The following is a 13,505-nucleotide window of genomic DNA, read 5'->3' as shown; positions in this document are numbered from 1 at the left end:
AAAGTGTGAATTTTATCCTAGATTCATCATTTTAAAGCTGATGGGAATCTTGAATACAATCTAATTATATCTTCACATTTTACACATGAAAATTAAAGTGTCTGATGTGCCTAGAACAGGATCTGGCATGTGTGGTAATCATTCAAAAGCTTGCTCAAAGAATGAATGAAGTTCAGGGAATCATAACTTCTCCAGCATCACAAAAGTCCGTAGGAGAACAGAGATTAGAATATGGATTTTTCTCATTCCAAAATTGAGTCCATTTATAAAAATAAATTGATCCTATCTATTTATTGAAGTAATCTAAATAAAATACTTTTATATTTTAAAGATTTGCCATAAAGCTGTAAGTCTTATAGTAATATCATTATTGAAAGCTACAAGTAGCCTTGAAAACAAAGTTGTCTATTTCTCAGCCTAGTAAAAATGCACATGCAATAAGTAAAGTACATGCAATGTGCTTTAAATATCTTTATTAAGGTATAATTGATATTCAAAAGACTGAACATATCTCATATATACAATTTGATAAGTTTAGAGATATGCATATACCTGTGAAATCATCACCACAGTCAAGGTAATAAACATATCCATCACCTCCAAAGTTTTCCTCCTGAGTTGTTTTTGTTTGGTTGTTTGCTTTTTTTTTTTTTTTTTTTAAGAATACAACATCAACTCCACTGTCTTGGCAAATGTTTGGTTATACAATACAGTGTTAACTACAGGCACTATATTATACATTAGATCTTTAGGATATATTCATCTTGTATAACTTAAACTTTGTAGCCTTTGACTAATACTTCCCCCATGTCCAGCTCCTGGAAACCACCATTCTAGTGTACGCTTCTATGAGTTTGACTATTTTAGAATCCTCCTACAAGCGATGTCAGGTAGTATTTGTCTTTGTCTGGTTCGTTTCACTTAGCACAACATCCTTGGTGTTTGTCCATGCTATTGTGTTTGGCAGGATTTCATTCATTTTTAAGGCTGAATGATATTTCATTGTACGTTTATACCACATTATCTTCATCCATTCGTCTGTTGATGAACATTTATTTAGGTTGCTTCTACAACTTGGCTATTGTGAAAAATACTGCAATGAACATGGAAGTGCAGCGATTTCCTCTCAATCCTGATTTCAATTCTGTTGGATATAATTTTAATTTTTTGAGGAACCTCTACACTGTTTTCCATGACAGCTACACCATTTTACATTCCCACCAACAGTATACAAAGGTTCCCTTTTCTCCACATTCTTGCTAACGCTTACGTATTTGTTATTGTTGTGATACCATCCTAATAGATATGAGTTGATATCTCATTGTGGTTTTGATTTGCATTTCCCTGATGAGTGACATTGAGCATCTTTTCATATATCCATTGGCCATTTGTAGGTCTCCTTTTGTGAACGGACTATTCAAGTCCTTTGTCCATTTTCCTAAGTCAGTTTTGATTAAGTGTTTTCCTCATGACTTATTATTTTAAACACACATTTCCTGCCTTTCCAATCTCATTAACTTTAATTGGCTAAAACCAGGATAAAATCTTCAAGTTTGACAGATTTTTTAAAAGCCACAACAGAAACAATAATTGAAATGCACATCACACTGATGTTTAAATCAAGTAGTTTCAATAGTAGCATATGTCTAATATCATGTGATGCAAGGAGTGTAAGGAACCACTTTCATCCAAACCGAGCTATCTTTCTTAGTCTATGTAATTGTGAAATGGTTTTCATGAAAGAATTGGAAAGAAGTGGCTAGAAAAGAAATACAGTGACTTCAGAGCCAGAGTCTTGGAAAAAATTTTTAATTTGATAAGGAGTATAAAAGCACCCATCCCCAAAATCAATTCAAAGTTCAAACTAAGAAATTCTCTACTTTGTAGAAGAAAGAGCTTTAAGTTCAGTTTTTTTGCAGCCCAATCATTTGTACTAAGAAAATCCCCAAGAAGTGTCATCTGAAATGGTATGTTTGTGAAGCTGGCTCTGTATGACAATGTGAAAGACCATCAACTTAGTGTTTGCCAAACCTGGCTTGCTTTAGAACCACCTGTGGCCTTTTAAAAAATATGCATATTCTTGAGCTTCAAAGAAAACCCACCAAACCAGACTCTCTATGAGACCCAGAAATTTGTTTCACTGAGCTTTTCTGTGCTCTTCTGCAGCCCAGCAACCTGGGCCACTGTCTATTAACCTATCTTTGGCAAAATGGTTATGTCTTTACTTTATGTTGTGCCTACAGACAGTTGAATTTTCTCATGAAAATGTAAATTTCCCACACATATGTGAACTATAGACCTGGAATACTGCAGGAAAAACTGTCAGGTCTTACTTCAACCTGTCCCTGAGAAAGAACCATAAAAATGGTGTGCTTGCTTTTAATCTAATAACTCAACATTTGGGTAATATTTTAATAGTTATATTATTGTTTTGCACTGGAATAGTTCTGTGGAGAGGCCACAAATTATTATCATTCCCCATCAGCAGGGAGATAATTTTTCTAAATGTAGTGAATATTCCAAGTATCACCCTAGGGAACAGAAGATCCAAGATCGGAAGATAAGGACTTAGACTGGTAGCAAGATGGGAACCCATCATTCTGCATCTTGTGGTTGATAGAATCTAGATGATAAGGAGTAGCAGCCCTCTCCCAAGGAGCTACTTGGGTTTAAAGAAAAAAGAAAGCAGGCTACTACCACTCATGGGCAGGTTAGGAATTCGGCAGGGATGGATTGTGTGCTTAAAAACAGCTGTGGTGATCCGCAATTACAAAAAACTTAGAATGCCGTTTGTAGAATGGGCCATGTCTCTAGACCCATAAATTCATAATCCTCTCTATGGTGGTTCAGAGAGTGAACTTCTTATCTTGACCCCAAATTTTAAGAGGACTTGTTGATTGAACTTACACTGCCCCTACACTGATTTTGAGGCTGAAACGCTACAATGTATCTTACTCCCTGATTTGAACTGCAGTAAAACCCAATGGCCAGGGCTAGAACCAGTTTACATCGATCCATATCCTGACTCCAGACATAAAACAACTTGAAATAATATAATTTTATACACTGTGTATTGTGGCAAGTCCAGACTATGAATAGATTTCTAATATAATGAAAAGTGATAGGACTTTGTGAAACAAGCAACCTTGTAGTATCAATTACATTTTTTTTTGGCATTGATTTCAAAAATCCAATTAATGGTCAAAGATGTTTATCATTCATATTTGTCCAGCAAGAAGGCCTACTTTCATCCTGAAAGGATTGCTGGCTTGATTACAAAAATATTGTCCTTTTATTACCTAGGACCAAAGGCTTTTGTACTTGGCATAAATGCCTGACTATAAAAACTACTATCGCATTAAAAAGGTGCCCATTGTCAGAGTATCTTATATATTCACTTTTTTTATTAACATAGCAGCAAAACAGCATGATGTACTGTACTCATGTACCTAAAATTACAGTGAAAACAAGCTTCACATTTTCTCCTTTAAATATGTCCTTTAAGATAAATCTATGTAAGTCACTTGACAATGACAATTGTATTGCCTCTTAGAAATAGTGTCTTCCAATTTCAGATAGCCTTCAGTTTGTGTTTAGAAATAAAGTAATAAGGACTCAGAAGTTCCTCTTCAATTGTTTCTTGATAGTTAAAAAGTAGGATTTAATAGCAAAGTAGCTATTGACCTTGTCAAAGTGTGATGACACAGATGCCCTGATTTTGTGGTGCTCTGAGATCTTATTCAGGGGTTGCTTGTAAAGGTTTGGGTTCATCTGGTTAACTAATGAGATTAATTAATTACCCAGCAAGGGTATGATTCCACTCATGATGCATATGCTATTCAGAAATGTCCTGGAAAGATCACCTCTATTTTGCTTCCAGGGTAAAAGAGAGCTAAAGATTGCTAAAAAGAAAGAGGTCCCTTTAAATACCCGGGCCGGATGGGAATTCAGGCATCATCCAGAGTCAGTCAGATACAAATAGGACATTGGCAACTTACCAAAAGATATTCAGGATCACCACATTGGCCTTTGTTATCCCATCTGTTAGTTAAATTTATGGAAAGACTGCAGTGTGCGATCCCCTTTGTTTTAGCTTCTTTCTCATTTCTTTCTTACGCCTGAGTGGACAAATTAGATCTGAGTGATTTGAAGAAGTGTTCATTAAACAACATTATTTCAAAATATATTTTTAATAAATTCTTACAATGGATCACACTTTCGGAAACATTTGTATATATTATCTCATTAATGCTCTTAATAATTCTGCACGTTGTATATGATCATTATTTGCATTTTATAGCTGAAAAAACCGAGTTTCTAATCCAGTTAAGAGAATGTCATTTGTACATGTCAGAAACTAGGATTTCAAACCAAATGTTCTAGCCACATTTTTTTTTGTATTTTTACTGTAATACAAACTTAAAAAAGTTGTTTAAAAAAATGATTATCTAAATCTATTTTTCCCTTGTAAGTCACATGCTCTTTTTTTCTAGGTGGTCCCAAAGCATATTCTCTCTTCTTTTATTATTTTTTTTAAGGTTCAACAATTTTATTAGAATATGCTTTGGTGCTGATCATTAAAAGTCAATATTCCCAGGCACACACACATATTTTTCTCAATATATAGTTAATTTTTTTTGTTGTTGTTAATCTTTGGGATGTTTTACGCCACAGGTTTTAGTATGTATTCTATTTTCTTACTTTGGTTTTCTTCTGTGATTTTGTTTATCTATATTTTTAATTTCTTGTGTCTATTCTCAGTATCTTGCCTATTTTCCTCTTAAATCTTTTTTTAAATAAATGTTTACTCATTTTTGAGAGAGAGAGTGAGCTGTGGAGAGGCAGAGAGAGAATGGGACAGAGGATCCCAAGAGGACTCTACACTGACAACAGGAAGCCTGATGCAGGGCTCAAACTCACGAACTGTGAGGTCATGACCTGCGCCAAAGTCCGACGCTCAACCAACTGAGCTACCCAACGCCCCTCCTCTTAAATCTTTTTACCTCTCCCTTCAATTTTTATGGGTATTTTAAATTTTCCTGTGTTTACTTTTTATTTGTCTGAAGGCATTAATTTGTTGTTGCTGTTGTTTTTGTGTTCTCTCAACTTTAGTATTCATTTCTGAAATATTTTTCTATTGTTTCTAATTCTTTCTTGAGTTCTGTGATCTCATTCCTCAGTCTAGTTCCAATTTATGTCGTTCTTCCGTGTTTATATTATTTTATTAATGTCTTAGTTCATTTTAACACGGTAGGTTATAGTTTCAGTCTATTTTGTGGGCATGTCTTTCTGGCATGCTCTCCTTGTCTGTAGGGAAATTATTCTGTACTTTATTCTTTTATTCTTGTAAGAACTTTGCATAGGATTTGATATCTATGCCTTTCTTTTTTTCATTTTTAGGTGAAACTAGTATTTCTGAACTCTATAATAAAGCTAAGTTCAGGAAATCTTTTTTATCTTTCCAGAAGTTCTGCTTCTGATGTTTTTGTACAGTGTTCAGCAGTATGATGGCTGGCTTTTCTGTAACATCCTGGTTCTTTCCCTCCCCAACTTTGATCTGGATCTTCTCTCTTGTTCATCTCTGTCCTGCTCAATTTTGGCTTCACTTTGCATCACTGGTCCCCAGAGTGGGACCTTGTCCCAGAAGGAAGCCTTTGCAGATCAGTTTTGCGAGTGACTGGCATCTGGATGCTCCGTGTCCTCCAGGTCTTCTTACTGCCGGTCCCTCCACTGACTACATACTGGAGAGGGCCAACCGCCAGTGTTCGCTGCTGTCTCCAGTCAGTCATCTGTGGTGTTCACTGAATGCATGTTGGCTCTTTTGAGGTCTGCTGATCTTTTATCAAACACTGTTGTCATGCCCCCCCCACCCTCCCACCCCCGCCCACAGGACTGTAACCAACTGCTTGAATATGGGGATTGATGGGGATGCCTTTTCACCTAGTTTGGTTGTAAATGTCATCTATAGATATTGTGTTTTGTTATCTATTTGCCCTGTCAGTTTTTCTGGAGAGGTGGAAAAGACATACTATCTTTGTCATTGCCATCTTCCCAGAATCTCTTTATTTAACAAAAATTATAGTATCTAGAGAGAAAAAAATGCACATAATGTATAGCTTTATGCATATATTTACAAAGTGTGTTATCAGTACCCAGATAAAGAAATACGTCATCAGCTGAGGATTGTTAGCGTATCCTCCCATTTTTTTTCCTTCTAAATCTTAATTTTTAACAATCTGAAAGCCATATACTGAGAAAACAGAATACGGATTGAGGCAATTATGGTAAAGTTACATAGTCAATAAATGTATATTTTTATGTTACTATTCCTTTATTTAAAAATGCATATGTATTTGTACTCCTCTGTCCCCAACTATATCACACTTACACATGGAAATACTTGTGCTTGAGCTTATACAAGATGTTGTAAATTAAATTTCAGGCCCCAATTCTTCATCCTCCCATTATTCACATTCTCAACACATAACTTTGCAGTCCATCCTGCTTCATATGTGAAGGACACATATCTCTTCACCTTGACTTTAGCCTTAGCTATTTGACTTACTTTGACCAAAGAGGATGTTAGTTCACAGGCCACAAGCAAGAGTTTAAAATGTCCTCTCACACTTACTTATATGTTCCTTCTTACACTCTGCCATTGCCCTCTTACTAGTCCACTGGGCTCAGGAGGAGTGTCAAAGACATGTGGAGCAAAACCATCCCCAACGACCTCCAGTGTGAAACAGGCCATACCAGCTGACCTGCAAACTCAGGAGGAGAAAGAAGTGCTTAATGTAGATTACACTGAAGATTTGAGATGATCGGTACTGCAGCATTATTGTAGGAAACACACAATTCACATGCCAATGTGTTGGAGTTCTCAAAGACAGTCTATGGTGGTTGCACGATAGGATTGGTTGTTTTTTAAAAAATTATCGAAATAGGTGCTGCTGCTTATACCCTTATGGTTTCTTCCTAGTTGCTTTAGTTGTTTTCCATTTTTGCTTTAGTTGGATATTATTTAACTAAGTTCTTTTCTTTTCTTTTTTTCTAATACGTGTTTTAAAGGCCATACATTTCATTCTGAATATTTTGGGGATTGCGTATCACATTTGTACATTCAGCTTTTATTTTTCTCATTTCTAAGTAGTCTGTAACTTTTTAACTTTCCTTTTTAACGTGGAGATTAAGTAGAAAAGTTTGTGTTTAATTTGCAAGTGCTATTTTGCCTTCTTCTTTTATTTTTTTTTCTGATTTTTGCCTTTAATGAATTCTTGTCAGATAAGAATGAATGAATGAATGAATGAATGAATGAATATCTAGTTCTAAATGAGAAAACAGCACTGTTCTAGTAGCTCCAACCTCAGTTAAATGTTATTATTCTCTGACTCTGAATCCATGACTCTGAATTCTCAGACGCTGATAAAGTAGAACTCTCTTATACTACCCAGTTAGAGTTAGTTAAACAGTCATTTAAAATCATTTTAAAATGCTGTACTCATATTTTAGCTTAACATAAACTACATAAATATTCATCTGTTCCCCTTGATGTTTTTCTAGCTTTATTGAGATATAATTGGCATATAACATTGTGTAAATTTAAGGTGTGAAATGTTTATCTGCTACACTTATATATTGCAAAATGATTAGTACTTCCATCATGTCACACAATTACCTTTTCTTTTTCTGGTGAGAACATTTACGATCTACTGTCCTAGCAGCTTTCAAGTATATGAAGCAGAATTATTAGCTATCATCACCATGCTGTGCATTAGATCCCCAGAATTTATTTGTCTTATAACTGGAGGTTTGTACCTTTTGATCAACCTCTCACCATTTCCCTGAACGCCTAGCTCCTGGTTACTACCATTCTACTCTCTGTTTGTATGAGTTCAGCATTTTTGGACTCCACCTATAAGTAGAACCACACAGTATTTGTCTTTCTCTCTCTGACTTATTTCACTTAGTGTAATGCCCTCAAGGTCCATTCATATTGTTGCCAATAATAGGATTTCCTTCTTTTTATGGCTGAATAATATTCCATTGTATGTATATACCACATCCTCTATATTCATTCATCTGTAGACAGACACTTAGGTTGTTTCCATGTCTTGGCTGTTATGAACATTGGAGGACAGATATCTCTTCAAAATAATAATTTAATGTCCTTCAGATATATACCCAGACATGGGGTTGCTGGACCATATTGAAGTTCTATTTTTAATTTTTTGAGAAACCACCATACTGTTTTCTGTAGCAGCTATACCAATGTATATTCCCACCACAGTGCACAGGGGTTCTCTTTTCTCTACATTCTCACCAAATACTTGTGATCACTTGTCTTTTTGATGATAGTCATTCTGACAGGTACAAGGTGATATCTCAGTGTGGTTTTGATATGCATTTCCTTGATGATTAGTGATGTTGAGTTCCTTTTCATATATCTGTTGGTCATTTGTATGTCTTCTTTTTTTTAAATCAGATTGGGGTTTTTTGCTGTTGAGTTCTAGGAATATCTATATATTCTAGATATTAACCCCTTATCAGACATATGATTTGCAAGTATTTTCTTCTATTCTGTGATTTGCCTTTTCATTTTGTTGTTTATTTTTCTGTGCATAAGCTTTTTAGCTTGATGTAATCACACTTACTAATTTTGCTTTTGCTGCTTGTGTTTTTGGTGTCATATCCAAAATATCATTGCCAAGACAAATGTCAAGGAGACTTTTTGCTATGTTTTACAGTTTCAGGACCATAGTTTTGTTTAAAGTCTGTTTGGTCCAGTGATGAAGTTCCATTGCCATATTTTGCTGAATTGCACAAACAATGCATCATTTACAATTTCTACATTCTTTAAAGTGAATGAAGAACTTAATGATACGTTTGAACTAAAGAAAAGTTTTCTGTAATTTTCCAATATTTACACCCGTATTGTCCACACCTGATTTTTTAGGGAGCTGACTTTATTGAATCTTTCCAAATCTTTAATTTATTTTTTTAAATATTTTAAGGATTTTTAACCTTTATTGAGGTATACTTAACATACCAAAAATTGCTCATATGTTATGTGTACATTTTGATGAGTTTGGACATATGCATATACCCATGATGCCATTACCGTGATAATTTGTTTTTAATAAAACCTGTACTTTTCCTTGTGCATTCATATATTGTCCATTAATTATATTGTGGAATTAAAATAAAAAACAACCAGAGTAAATAGGTTTGTGAACAAACACAATTTCATCATGATCAGTCAACAGCCTAAATGTTGGGGGTGGTAGTGGTGAGCATACAGCCTGCTATCTGGAGCATCCATCAGTGCATATTACAGGTGGATGGGATAGTCTAGGTTAATCTAGAAATTCGATTGAGTGGAAGTCAGTTAAGACATCTAGAGGCAGGGATATTTGTCTGCCTTCCCCGCAATTCAGTGCATTTGACCAAGTGGGTTCTTTAGAGAGACGGACATCCATACTAAGAAGTTAAGAAGATTTTGTAAGGAGCTGATATGGAAAAGGAAGACTCTTATTTAGGGCACCTGCTATCAACCAGGCTATTCCTTTTTTTGACCTTTTCGTTTTCCCCATAAGCCTCCAATAAAATGTAAAGCAAATGAAAAAAAAAACTTAAGAGATAAAATATTAAATATTAAAATGCTCACATAATGAATGTTTCATTGAAGGTCAAGAAAAGCTAGACTTCTAAACTGAAAGCATGAAAAACTTCAAGATAAATGGAATCAGAGAGTGCATGCAACTTGACCTATGTTGCATGAGGGTGCTTAAAAGGATTGTTCAGAAAATAAAATTAAGAAAGGATGCATCCCAGGCAGAAGACCTCAAGTGAAGACTCGGGTTTATCCCAAAAGACCCAGGCTAGAGCCTAATAAATAACCTACTTTTTTGAATCGTAAAATATTTTGAACTACTATTATGTATGTTTGGGACATAGTAATAATAAAAAAACAGACATGATGTGTGCCTTCAAGGATTTATAACCTAGTAGAAAGAAAAGGCAAGCTTAAATCATTATGTATGTACAAAGGAGTAGTATAGGACCTGCCTTACAGCAAATGCCAAATTGGCCCCCTTACATTCAAACTTGAATGTCTAATATGGATAACTGATATGCAAAATATTTTAAAAGAATTATCCAAAATCATACACACAGATCTCTTTGAGGAAAGATTAAAAGCCAAAAATAAGAGTATTTTGATTCTGGGTGCCTAAATTGAGCACTCCAGTTCTCCAAAACTAGTGGGTCTTCTGTAAGGGACTTCAGACCTCTAAGTCTTCGTGTGTAGTAAAAAGTGTCCTTGAGCTGTTTTTTTTTTTTTTAATTTTTTTTAATGTTTATTTATTTTTGAGAGAGAGAGAGAAAGAATAGAGTGCACGCAGGGGAGGGTCAGAGAGAGAGGGAGACACAGAATCCGAAGCAGGCTCCAGGCTCTGAGCTGTGAGCACAGAGCCCAACATGGGGCTCTAACTCATGAACTATGAGATCATGACCTAAGCCAAAGTCTGACCCTTAACCGCTTAACCCACTGAGCCACCCAGGTGCCCTAAGCTGTTTTTTCGTAAAACAAAAGCCTTTTAAAACTATGTGCTTAGCCTCAGTAATACAAAGACAATGAAAATCCTGCCTTCAATTGGACTTTACTTTATTAAGGATCTGATGCAACCAGAAACTGATTGGTACTGATGGTTTTTATGAACTACAAATAGAAAGATAAGCTTATTAACACTTAATAAGAGCAGTTTGGGGATAGATAAGCCTTATAAAACATGAGGTTTAAGGAATAAATAATTTTAAAAAACGTGAGAAACACTACAGTAGACTAACTGTAGCTTTACTCAGAATCACAAAATAATCTATATAATCATTTTTAAAAATTTATCTCAGTGGTAGATTTCTAAAGCACACCCTGTGTACAGTTAATCTTACTTTTAACAACTACAAACTGGTCTCTGAGTCTGTTATGTATAATAAAACAGCCCAGGAATGAGAAGGCTTCAAATATTAATGGTGACCCCCACCCCTACAAAGAAGATGAAAAAAAAAAAAAAAACAACACAGGAAGGAGAGGAAGAAGGAAAGGAGGAAAAGGAATTTTCTGTTCTTTGCCTGGAATGATCTTCCTTTTCCCAACCATGGATCATCCCTTCTCATTTTTCAGGTATTGGCTTAAATTCCTGTCCTCTGAGAGACCTTCCCTGGCCAACCTATCTAAAGGTACTTGCTCCACTCTGCCCACCCCTTTCCTTTCTCTCCTATAACCTTCTTTATTAACTTCATGGCTCTTATCGCAGCCTGCAATTATTTGGATTATTTATTAGCTTGTTTGTATATTACCTGATTTTCCCACTATGTAATGTAAGCTCTGCAAGGAGGACATTCTGTAACTTATTTCCCTATTTACTTCCAAAAGCTAGTGGGTGCTCAATAAATATTTATTGAATAGTAAATAAACAAGAACCAAAATCTCTGCTTGGAGATCTGCTACTCTGCTAGATACTTTTCATCTATATGTCATCTTATAAGAACTCTGCTAAGTGTCAACTACCTTGATTTAAAAATGGTGGGGGGGCGGGTCTAGGTGGCTCAGTCAATGAACCCACCTACTTTTGATTTTCCCTCAGGTCATGATCTCAGGGTGCATGGGTGCTGTGCTGTGCTTGGGTTCGGTGCATGGGTTTGAGCCCTGCCTCGGTGTGGAGACTGCTTGAGACTCTCTCCCTTTCTCTCTCTCTGCCCCTCCCCTACTCATTCTCTCTCTCTCTCTCAAAATAAATAAATATTTTTTTAAAAAAAGGACACTGAGGCTTAACAGAGTATAAAACTGGCTTTGCCAATACCAGTTAATGATGAGCCAGTGATTCAAATAACTTTCTGTCTGCCTCTGAAATCTATATTTAAATATAGACTTTTAGCGGAGAATCTCAAGGTACAATTACCTCATCTGTATTGTACATGTTTGTGTGACAAGAAAACACAATCTCCCTTAACGATTTGTTCCTCATCTGCTATGGCATTTTCCATGCTGAATTATAATGGGTCTTGTTACCTGGATGCTTCCTCCCACAATCTCAGCTCCTCAAGGGCAATGAATTATTCTGTGTACCAAAGAGCTTCCACAATGTTCAATGGCATGAATGAAATGAATGGGTTGAGGATCAAGGTCATATTAGCTTTTCAAAGTAAAAGAGAAAATCAGGCTCTTTTTAACAGGAAGAATTCTGGGAGAGATGGTGGTTTTATGCACTACAATATATATTCAGTGACATACAGACTTTAGATTATTTAACACTTTGGTGAATTTGTTATCAAAATTTTAACTGAGGAATAAGAAATTTGAGTTTAAAGAAAAGTTAGGTGGTTTGCCCAAGGTCACACAGCACTTTTGCATTTAACAATGAGCCTAATAGTCACACAATAAGGAGGGACCTTGGGTCAAAACTAAGGGCATTATGTTTTAATTACTGCCACTTAAAAGCAACAAATAAATACTATGGTGGGGGACTTGGGGGAAGAGGTATTATGTGGACCAGCATTATCCCTCAGACTTCCATTTACATTTACTAAGAAATAGAAATAGGAAAAACCCAGTTTGGCTCAAGAGCCTATGTTCTTAATCCCTACTAATGATAGCCAATACTTACATAACATATACAATGAGCCAGGTATTGTAAATGCTTTACATCTACTGACTAATTTAAGCTCGTAACAAACCCAGGAGGTAGGCACTGTTACTATCTGTACTTCATAGTTAAGAAAACGGCACAGAGAAGTGAAAGCAACCTGCCCTGTAATGCGGTTGGTGGTTGTTAGTGGTTAGGAAGTTGGTGAAGCATCTGGCTCTTTGTTTTGGTTCAGATCATGATCTCCCGGTTCGTGAGTTAGAGCTCCGCATTGGACTCTGTGCTGATAGCACAGATCCTCTGTCTCCCTGTCTCTCTGCCTCTCTCTCTCTCTCTCTCTCTCAAAAATAATTTTTTTTAAGTAAAATAAATAACTGCTGGTGTAAAAATATTCATAAAATCATAAACCTATGACTTGGATATTTACCTGAGTGCTTTTCTAATCCAACTTGCTCTCTGACATTTGTGTATGCTCCACCGTATCCTGACAAGTGGATTTCCAGCCTCTTCTAGGTCAGCCTCTAGTGTTGGCTGATAATTAACATGCACCTTAAGAAACTGTGGAAAGTCTACCCATGAACGGAGAGGTATCATCTCCCCTGTATTCCAATAGAGGATGACTACAACCAAAATCAAGTGACTCATTTTTAAAATAATTTCACACTGTGCAGATGCTGTGAGATAGTGGGAAACTGGGCTTGCTCAAAGCAAATTATTTTTTTTTTAATGACCCTTCAGGACTCATTATCCAACCACCTAAAGAAGTGGGTGGAATGAAATATTTTAATCACAATAATTAATATCATTGAAGTGTCGGGATGCCTGGGAGGCTCAGCCGGTTAAGCGTCTGACTTTGGCTCACGT

Source organism: Herpailurus yagouaroundi, unplaced genomic scaffold (genome assembly GCF_014898765.1).
Source record: "Herpailurus yagouaroundi ecotype Mexico unplaced genomic scaffold, PumYag 160, whole genome shotgun sequence".
NCBI classification, from domain to species: Eukaryota; Metazoa; Chordata; class Mammalia; order Carnivora; family Felidae; genus Herpailurus; species Herpailurus yagouaroundi.
This window is presented reverse-complemented; position numbering follows the sequence as displayed.